The 11,544-nt window shown below is 32.7% G+C and overlaps 1 long non-coding RNA gene across 1 annotated transcript; it reads left to right on the top strand.

The window, feature by feature from the left end:
* The first annotated feature begins 2,276 nt into the window (after positions 1-2,276).
* LOC144249062 (uncharacterized) lies at positions 2,277-4,290 on the top strand. The gene is made up of 3 exons (XR_013342133.1): positions 2,277-2,370; positions 4,044-4,131; positions 4,235-4,290. It is a non-coding gene; the product is annotated as an uncharacterized LOC144249062 (long non-coding RNA).
* The last annotated feature ends 7,254 nt before the right edge of the window (positions 4,291-11,544 follow it).

The raw sequence follows: 11,544 nt of genomic DNA on the forward strand, positions 1-11,544 counted from the left end.
ATAATATGTACCGGTTATAGAACATTTGTTTTATACAACTTTTGGGTTTTTTAGGTTTTAATATAACTGCAGGGGTTGGTGACAATACAGGATTTATTTATGGAGAAAATCGCTTAAATTGTGGCACATGGATTGATAAAATGGGAGAAAGTGACAGAGCTAGAAACAGAGGAATCCCAGCCACTGCAAGGTAGTGTTTATTTTAAAGTGCTTTAGTAATTATGTCCTTTTTTAAAAAATATTTTTAAATATATGTATATATTTTAGTTGTAGGTGGCCACAATAATTTTTTTTTTAATTTTCATACAGGACAGCCTTAGGAGGCAGAGATGATAAGGACAGGTAGTAGTAAAATGATATAAAGCTACCAGCACAAAATAATTTAAATTTTTCTAATTCATTTGTTAAAAGTAAAAAGAAATGGATGGAATTAATTATGTTTCATTTAAGATAATGTTGGTGAAATATTATTCAATATGTAGTCAATATAAAATTATTCCTGAACTATTTTATATTTTTTGAAGTACTGAGTTTTTGAAATACAGTAAATGTTTTATATCACATCTCAATTGAGGCTAGCTACATTTTCAAAAAGTGGCCAATTTATTTTTCCTAGTAGATAAAAAGTAATAAGTGTACTAAATATGACTTTTTGGCTCTTATTAGAGGTTTGAATTGCTTTTAATGTCTGAAACTGCCATGTCTTTTCATCATTTTCCAGGGAAAGTTGTAACAGTCTCATATGAAGAATGGAACAGAAAAATACAAGACGACTTTGAAAAACTGTTTCATGTTTCAGAAGATCCTTCTGTTTCTAATGAGAAGCATCCAAATCTAGTTCACAAACGTGGCATATACAAAGACAGTTATGGAGCTTCAAGACTTTGGTGTGACTACCAGCTCAGGCCTAATTTTACCATAGCAATGGTCGTGGTAAGAGAAGTGTTTGTTACTGTCAAAATTGTAATAGAATTTACTATTTTTATTTTATTTTATTTTTTATTTTTTACTGTTTTCATTGCACTGCAGAAAAGGATATTGCTTATTAGCTAGTTTTATATAGTCTTGTATAATTACAAAGGTCTGCTTATCACCTTTAACATTTACCAATCAGTATCAAAAAATAGAAAACAATGGAAGATGATCAATGAAGTGTTTTTCTGATGTATTTTTCACATCCTGAATACACTTAGAAAATGATATTTGTGCAAGACACTGTGCTTGGATTTTGCTATTTATGCCAAATCCAGCTTCTTCAATGAGACCCTGACCTACCCAGTTGTCCTGAAAGCTAAAGATGTATGTATTTCCAATCATCTGTGCCACAAACAATGCCTCAGCATGCTAGATGGGAACTTCTGGAGTAGTGAATTACTAGGAATAGCTTAAATTCGCACACTCTTTTATTGATAATTAATAAATCATGTATAGCCAAGGATTCTAGAGTCTCTCTCTCTCTTTTTTTTTTTTTAATTCTGCCTAAACTATGAGGGCAATAAAATAGAGGTTTGTGTTTCTCCATGCCTGCCTAGCTGTTTCCATTTTGTCAAAAACATAACTAAACATGGTATTATAAATTACAGTAGAATGAAAAACACACAGGCACACAGGACAGCTTTGATTCAATGTACATTTGATTAATCTGTGCAAAATTAATGCAGATCGGGCTGGGATGTGGCTCAAGCGGTAGCGCGCTCGCCTGGCATGCGTGCGGCCCGGGTTCGATCCTCAGCACCATATACCAACAAAGATGTTGTGTCCGCCGAGAACTAAAAAATAAATATTAAAAATTCTCTCTCTCTATCTCTCTCTCTCCTCTCTCACTCTCTCTTTAAAAAAAAAAATTAATGCATATCCTCTTCTCCTTCTTCTCTGTATCATAAGTAATTATATTGTTCTACATTTTATTATGCTCCTAGAACCAGAAAGTGTGTTCAGATACACCTTAAAGGAAATTCTTGTAAATATTATAAAGAATAAATTACATGAGTTGAAGTGAGTTCTATATTCCTAATAACTATGACAACTTCCTGTTCATCTAATACATTTTTGAAGAATATCCACACATTTTCCTAACTTCTAAGGCCTAGAACAGTGCTTCCCAGTTAGCCTCATGGAATTAAATCTGGTTAGGCATCTACTCTTAAATTCTGCCCACACTGTATTTTTAAATATATTCATTCTTTTTCAAGATGATGATGTGTGTATGTAGGTGAAAGTAATTCTTCTGTGATGTGAAAAAGTTGTATATTTGTTTTTGACATTCATTAGGCCCCTGAGCTGTTTACTACAGAAAAAGCATGGAGAGCATTGGAGATCTCAGAAAAAAAAATTACTTGGTCCCCTTGGCATGAAAACTTTAGATCCAGAGTAAGTTGGAATCTAAGTATTAAGAATGTTGTTAGTATTATATTTAATCCAAATATATTAACACCAGCTATCAATTTTTCTTATCGATAACATCTCCAAAATTTCATTCAGATTGAGTTTTTAAAAGTGTCATCTGTACTTTCATTAAGCATCAGTACTCAGAATGCCTCTGACTTATTCTGTATTCAATAATCAATTAGAGTTTTAGTTTATAAAACTAATGTCATGAATATTTTCTGATGTGCACTTTTCTGATCATAAAGGTGGTAAATGATTATTATAAACATTAGAAGTTACAGATATATAGAGAGAAAAACATAAAATTACTTTAAACCCCTTTATCTAGAAATAAGCATCATTATCATCTGATCTATCTGGGCATTTTTGTACAATTTGGACCACATAGGCATATACCTAAGAGAATTTATGGAAAACATTATATGGGGTCAATCCCCAGCACCACAAAAAGAAAAATAATTCATTCCCTTGCTTCCTTTCTTCACCTCAATTCTACTCCTCAAAGGTGGTCATTATATTCTATATTGTTTCTACTAATAGTTGTTTCTACATTTCTAAAAAAAGTATATGCTGCTGTTTTATGATATTGTAAGTATTAGGTATTATTCACATATAGTGATGACAGATGAGGATTTAATTCTGTTCTCAATATTAGTCTTATCCATCTTTTCTTCTTAATTATACTACTCTTTTTACTTATATCCATAAATGATTTCATTTTTTTTTTACAGTCCTGGGTTTATGCCATCATGTATTTCTTGTCCTTTCAAACTTTGTTTTTTTCTTGAGTTTCTAATAACCCTTCTGTCTTTCCTTTATGATTTTTCTTTAAAACTTGATAGTTGTTATTAACTTGCTTTCTGTATGAATTGATGACAGAATCTCACCTTTGAAGAATTTTCCTACTTTACTATGTACTCATTTCCATCATGAGATGCAAAATTTTGAATGTTTTTTCTTAACTACATTCTGAGATTCTCATATTTTCAGAGTAGTTAAGATGCACTGATTAAAACTAAAACACAAAGTTTATTTTTGTGGCAACATCTATCTTAAAAAAAAACTTTGTATTTAAATTAAATCAAGTATACATAGCCCTTGTATTTTCTGTTACAATAATTTTGTAATATTGTTTGCTGCATAAATATGTTATATATTCTACATACTATCAGAATGTATGTTGAATTGCTATTTGTAGTGTGATGGTATGCCAAATATAATTTTAAAATAACATCATGGAGAAGTTTGAAAAACAACCTTTATAATCTATAACCAGTAAAACCTTATCTATAATATTTAGTAATTCAATTTATTATATGGCCATTTTAATTATTATTCATATATTAGAGACCTTTTGAAATACTTGACTTTAAACCAATGGTTAGTGTCAAGCTAACTCCTGGAAGGCAAGATACCTGAATATTTAATATTTTTATATTAGTCAGTATTTATTAATTATTCCTGAACACATTGATAAAGTCCTCTGGACTCATTATATACTTATTTAAGGTTAAATTATATTTTAATGCTGAGCTTATTCTATGAATTGGAAGATAACATGATTATTTCTCTTAACATTGCTATTGAAATGTTTTTAATGCTTTCTATGATATCTGAGCTTCTTTTATTTAACTTAAGTTCCAATCATTTTGCAGTGATATGGTTTACTGTGGAATATATGACAATGCCTTAGACAATGACAACTACAATCTTGCTAGAGGTTTCAATTATCACCAAGGATCTGTAAGAATTTCATTTTTCTCTGAGTTTGTAGTTATTTTTCAAATAGTTTTACATATTCACAGTTCTTTCTCTTTTTTTTTACTTTTAAATTATCTTTTATCAGGAATGGCTATGGCCTTTTGGATATTTTCTTCATGCAAAGTTATATTTTTCCAAATTGATGGGTCCAGAGTGTAGTGCAAAACAATGTTTTTGGTTAAAAACGTTCTTTCTCGACATTATGCTCATCTTGAGAGGTAAGTTGTCATGGGCATGTATTGTCTATAACTGATGTGTCCTCAGTTCATTAGATATTAGGTAAGTTGGGTTTTCTTAGGATTCATTTCTCTGTGCTCTAGGTATCGCAATGAAGCTTGAAACCTTTCTTGTTTAACATGGCAGAGTCCATCATGGAAATTTTACCTTCCCTTCATTACTTTAGGTAGTAAGTTACTTAAAGCTAAGGATTTGATATTGTATGATTTGAACATATGGAATAGCCGTTGATTTTCAAAATTTAGCTCGTATTTTTAGAATGTGATTAGCAAAGAATAAATACAAAAAAAATATTTCAATCAGGCCTTTTGAACTAGTTGATATATAACAATTTTCAAAAATGTTCCAATTATAGTTAAAATATTGGAATTGGCCTTTTGACTGTTATTTCAAAAACAGTTTCTCACCTCCTCTGTCCTAAATATTAGCAGATTAACAGTGTCAGAATTACATATTTTACTAAAATGGTACAAATTTCATCAAGTCTATCTTAATTTCTCAAATTCTAGATTATGCCTTCATCTTATTGCTCAGACTAATTAGGCGTAATTGGCATAAATTGTATCACCTCTCTTTCAAGAACATAAGGGACTTCAATGTATCTGGCAAACATTGCATGAAAAATGGTTTTCATTAGCTTAAATATACTCACAGAAAGCCCAACTCTGTCGTTGCCCTGTACTGTTTCTGGGAGTTTTGTATTTCTTTTCTCTTAGTCTTACTTTTAACAGATAAAAGGGAACAATCTGGCATTCCTGGCATCATTCTACTTTTACCTGTCATCTCATCACTTCAGACCTGTTATGAGACCTTGTTCCAGTAATTAATTATCTTCTTTGGTATTCCACTTTATCTTTCCTACTTAAGCTACAGAGATATCTGTCAGCCCATTCTAAAACAAAATTCCTTCATATAGTTATTAACTCAAACCTGGTCCTGTCAGGAGTAACCTCTTTTTTCTCTTTCCATTTTGACCACCCACTTAGTCATTACCACCTTCATCTGGCTTTCACTCTCACCACTCTGGCAAAGCCACTCAATAAGATCTCTCCTAGTTTCCAGACCCCATGACTTCCCTTCAGTTCTCTACTTTGAGCTGGCTACTGCTTTCCTTTTTTCATGAAAAACCTTATGGTACCATAAGTATTAGGCTTCCCTTGTTTACATGGTAGAACTAATGGTAATAACAACAAATGATATTCATTGATCACTTAACCCTGTTCTAGGCATTATTCTAAATGCATGTGTGTAAAATGACTAATTTAATCCAAACAACTATATAAAATTGCTACTATTACCATCATCATAATATCCACCACCACCACATATTACTGTTGTTATCCACTTGTCCACTTACTCACTGTGTGACCATGAGGAAGTTGTTTAACTTCTCTAAAGCTTGGTTTTCTCATCTGCATAGAGTGAGTTGGGATCTTTGGAGGTTGGATTGTTTCAAGGACTGATATATTAACATAAGTTACATAGACAAGATAATAAGAAAGATATGAGCTATCATTAATTTTCTTCATTTTATAAACAAAGATAAGAAGGTGAAGTAACTTAGACAAAGTCAAACAGCAAGTAATCTACTTTAGCTTTTACTAAGATCCAGAGAGTCAGGTCCTCCAGGTTGTGCCCTTAACTGCACTAGTAACTCTGTTTACACTTTCTCTGGCTTTTATTTCCAGCACCTAAATATGCTCATTCTCTAAAAATCCAAGGGATTTTGTTTGTTTGCTTATTTCTTATTAATGTTTTTGCTTTGCAATACTGATTTCTAAACTCAGGGCCACACACATGTCTGGCAAACACTCTACCAGTGAACTACATCCCCTTCCCAGGCAGGCTTTGAACTTGTGATTTTCCCACCATAGTATCCTAAGTAGCTTGGGATACAGATGTGTACCCTGGTTGCCTCTTGTCCTTTCTAATAGAGGCGTTTAGTGCTATACATTTCCCCTTAAGTATCAGTTTATCATATTCCACAAATTCTGATAAGTTGTATACTTATTTAGTTGAAGTACTTCCTTTTCTTAAAATTTTTATTTGTTCTTTTTAGTTTTACTTTGCAGTAGAATGTATTTTGACATATTATACATACATGAATTATAACTTCCCTTTCTTGTAGTTGTGTATGATGTGGAGTTACACTGGTTGTGTATTCATATATGAACACAGAAAAGGAATGTCTTCTGTCTTTCCTATTTCCACCCTCCTTGCCTTGCCTCATTCCCCTTCGTCTAATCCAATGGCTTTCTATTCCCTCACCCCTTATTGTGTGTTAGCTTATCAGAGAGAACATTCAGCCTTTGATTTTGGGGGATTCATTTATTTTACTTAGCATGATAAGTCTCTAGCTCAATCCATTTACCTGGCAAATGCCATAATTTCATTCTTCTTTGTGGTGAGTAATATTCCATGGGTATATATTCCACCTTTTCTTTATCTGTTCATCTCTTGAAGGGCACCTTGGTTAGTTCCATACCTTCATTACTGTGAATTGAGCTGCTGTAAACATTGGGGTGGCTATATCACTGTAGTATGCTGTTTTTCAGATCCTTTGGGTATATACAGAGGGGTGGGATAACTGGGTCCAATCGTGGTTCTATTCCAAGTTTGGTTGAAGTACTTTCTGTTTTCTCCTTTGATTTCATCTTTCACTCATAGGTTATTTAGAAATTTATTATTTAGTTTTCTAATGTTCATGAATTTTCCAGAGCTATTTCTATTATTGTTTTTAAAATTGAGTCCATTGTAGTCAAGGATTATACTCTGTGTGACTCAAATCCTTATAAACTTATTAGTAGTTATGATTCAGAATTTTTTGTCTAAGTAATTCATCTGTTTTCAGTTGCAAAGACTATATATTCTGGGGCTGGGGATGTGGCTCAAGCGGTAGCGCGCTTGCCTGGCATTCGTCCGGCTCGGACTTGATCCACAGCACCACATACAAACAAAGATGTTATGTCTGCTGAAAACTAAAAAATAAATATTAAAAAAATTCTCTCTCTCACTCTCTCTTTAAAAAAAAGAATATATATTATGCAATATTAGGTGGCGTGTTCTAGAAATGTCAGTTGGTTCAAGTTGGTTGATGTTCAAATTCCTTAAGGGATTTCCACCTCCTTGTTCTATGAATTACTGACAAAGGAATATTGCAAACTTCTGCTGTACTTGTTTCTGTGTGCTGTTGTATATGTTTTTGCTCCAGGTGTTTTGAAACACTATTATTAAGTATATAAACATTTATGAAATCACCTTCCTTATCACTGATACTTCTCTACTCCAAGGTCTACTTTCTTTAATATTAATATAGCACTCCAGTTTTTTTTTATTTGTTACCAACATATATTTTTCCATATTTATATTTTCAAACTATCTGTGCCTTCTCTGGCAATGAAATCCCCTGAACAGATGTCCTGAGACATAAATGCCCTTCCCATATTGTCTTACACTCCATACTAGGCAACCTCTACATGCAAGTGCCTTCCTTACATCACTTGAATTCAAATTACTCTCAACCACCCCCACACCTGTTGTGACCTCCACCTCCTTCCTAATACCTCTTGAGTGCTGACATCTTGCTTTGAAGTACTTGTAATCTATCTTAGTCAGCTTTCTCACTGCTGTGACCAAAAAGACCTGACAAGAACAGCAGAGAGGAGGAAAAGTTTATTTATGGGCTCACTGTTTCAGAGGTCTTAGTCCATAGACAGCTGGCTCTATTCCTTGGGGCTCAACTCCATTCCTTAGGGCTTGAGGTGAGGCTGAATATCAGGGCAAAAGGGTGTGGTGGAGAAAAAAGTTCAAGACATCACAACAGGAAGCAGAGAAAGAGCTCTACTCCTCAAGGACAAAATATATATCCCAAAGTCACATTCCCAGTGACCTACCTCCTCCAGGTACATCCTCCCTGCCTACAGTTACCACTTAGTCCCTGTCAGCAGATTAATTCACTGATTGGGTTAAGGCTGTCATAACCCAACCATTTCACCTTTAAATCTTACATTTTCTCACATGAGCTTTTGGAGAACACCTAATCTAAACCATAACACTATCCTTTCCTTCTTTTCTCCTCCTCTCTCTTATTGTAGATACCCCCTTTGTTCTGCCTGCCTAATGAATTCAGGGATGAATTTTTCAGGAAAAGAGACTTCTTTATACTAGTGTGGGTATGTTCCATGTACTAGTGTCCACATTTAATTGTGAGTAGCATAGTTTTATAATCTTATAATTTTAGTAATTTTATAACCTCTCTTTGTTTCATAATATCAGTAGGACTTTGTTAAGTCCTACTGATGTGCTGCCATAACAAAGCACCACAAACTGAGTGACTTCACAGAAGCTGTTAAACAACAGGATATTGTCTCAATTTCTGCAGCCAATAATCTGAAATCAAGGCATGGGCAGGGTCATTCTCTCTCTGAAGGCCCTAGAGCTGTGACAGCAAACCTTCAGTCTTCACTGGACATTCCTTTTGTGTGCATGTTGGTGTCCAAATTTCTCCTGTATAAGGATGCCAGTCATATCGGATTAGGGCCCACCTTACTCCAGTATAACCTTATCTTAATTAATTGTATCTGCTAATAAATAATCATGAATGTGGAGAATATACTTCAACCACTTACAGATTATCCAACTATCCAACTTCAGAGATTTGGCATTTTGCTCTGAAGTAACTTGAATACTTGGAGTCATTTAAATATTTTTTCTGTATTTTACATTTATATTTGATAGATTTTTTTAAGGAATATAATACCAGGCTAGGGTCATAGCTCAGTGGTAGAATGCTTGTCTAGCACAGGTGAAGTACTGGGTTCATTCCTAAGCACTACATAAAAATAAATAAAGGTATGTGTTCATGTACATATACCTTTATTAAAAGATAAATATAATACCTAGTTTTTTTGATAATACCTACCAAAAATAACTCATATTCATCTAATGGAATTATTTTTCTATTTTAATTATGAAATATTTCCTATGAACAGAAGAATATTTGTAACACAGTTGAGTTCCAATGAAAAACAAGGACATTAATATATTCTCACAACCCCACTTAAGATAGAAACATTATGGCCTGGAGTTGTAGTTTAGCTGTAAAGTGCTCACTTAGTATGTGCAAAACCCTGGGTTCAATTTTCAGCACCACATAAAAAAAACAAATAGATGTTGTCTATCTACAACCAAAAAAAATTAAAAAAGAAATATTACAGATTTCTGTATTTTTATTTTTTTGAAATTTGCTTCATATTTTAGGATGTATTTTGAAACTAAGAATAAATTAGATACAATAATATTTCTGTGTTCTAGAACACATTTTTAAAGCTTCATTAATGCCTCTTAATTCTGTATAAGTAAGGAGTAATTCTAGCTCCTGTATCATAGAGTTACAGTGAGCATTAAATGAGGTAATGTATATAAATTACTAAATATTAAAACATAAGTGTATACTATATAAATTTGTTATTTAGTAAAATGAAAATGGTCAGTTTTTCCCAGGGACAATTACTAGTGTTTATTTATTATTTTATTTAGTTTTACAGTTATATCAAGATCACACATGGGGATGTACCTCAAAAGTAGAGTGCTTGCCTAGCATGTATGAGGCCATGGAGTCAATTCCCAGCACCACACACACACACACAAATCACACATACTATCTACATAATTACAACTTGATTCTTATAATTTATTCTAAAATAATGAAATTAAGCCTCAAAGAATATTCCTATATTGCCTGGAATGGTGAGGGTTTACTATATTTCTAATAGATAAAAGGATCCTTTGTATTTGAAAGTTATGAATCCTAAGGATGGAATAGGAAAAAATAATTTTAATCTAAATTCTTTATATGGACATCTTTAGGATATTCTGGTTTGTTTTGTTACAAGTGATTGTTTCTGTACTAAAAGGCATAAAAACATGAAGTATTAACTATATTGTTAAAATGTGTTAGATTATGTCTCATAAAAAATCCTTTCTATTTTTCAGATTCCCTTGGAAAGGACTTCCAGAACTGACCAATGAGAATGGACAGTATTGTCCTTTCAGCTGCGAGACATAAGCCTGGTCAATTGCTGTTATTCTTGAAACACTTTATGATTTATAGTTTGTTCAGATATATTTAATAAATATACAACTTCATTATGCAAGAACATAATGCAAATGCCTATGTGTACAAATTCAAGTTTTTTAAAAAAATATTTCATATAATATTGATGCCCAATTAGGTAATATTATAAAAGCATTGATTTATCTTTTCCTTTTTTAATGTATGAAGATAGCTTTCAGTTTGAATAAGAGAAAAGTTATGATTACCAACAGAATTTTCTTTTGAGTTCATTAAGCATTCCTTGAAATCCAGAGTTAGAAAAAGAAAACTTATATTATCTTAATTTTCTACAAAATGAAAATGGAAAAGTATCTTTAAATTGTGGTATATATTCAGGAACAATACATACTGAACAGGCTGTGGATAATTAACGTTCTCACCATGTACTATGACCTTTTTTTTTTTTTTTTTTTTTTTTGGTACTGGGGATTGAACTCAAGGGGCACTCAACCACTGAGTCAGCCCTATGTTTTGTATTTTATTTAGAGACAGGGTTTCCTGGAGTTGCTTAGCACCTCTCTTTTGCTGAAGCTGGCTTTGAACTTGCAATCCTCCTGCCGCAGCGTCCTGAGCTGCTGGGATTACAGGTGTGCAAAACTGCACCCAGCCTATGACTGCCTTCTTAATACCTTATTCAATATATATTTCAGAAGTGCTTCATGAATGTAGAATTATCAACATTTCTACCATATATGTTCATAAATGAAGCACAGATGTTCAAACTGTGATATTATTTTTTCACTGTTGTATCAATATGTTTTCAAATGTTATGAATGTCAATAGTTTATTAAAGACAACTGACTTGTGCTAATGATGCATAGACTGGGAAAAAAGCAGAGCATTAAGAAATTGATTTCATTAAAAACAGTTTTGTAAAATTAGCCTCAAGTTCCAGTTTCCTGATATATGACATGACTTACATTTTCAAAATAGAAATTGTTGGACACATTTATGAGAACTTTCAAGAAGAAAAAAATGTTATATTAATTTTTAAAGCTTGATAGCTCTCTCTAGTTTCTGTGCAAAAGTCTATTGACAGAGCA

Source organism: Urocitellus parryii, chromosome 11, assembly GCF_045843805.1.
Source record: "Urocitellus parryii isolate mUroPar1 chromosome 11, mUroPar1.hap1, whole genome shotgun sequence".
In the NCBI taxonomy this organism is placed as follows: Eukaryota; Metazoa; Chordata; class Mammalia; order Rodentia; family Sciuridae; genus Urocitellus; species Urocitellus parryii.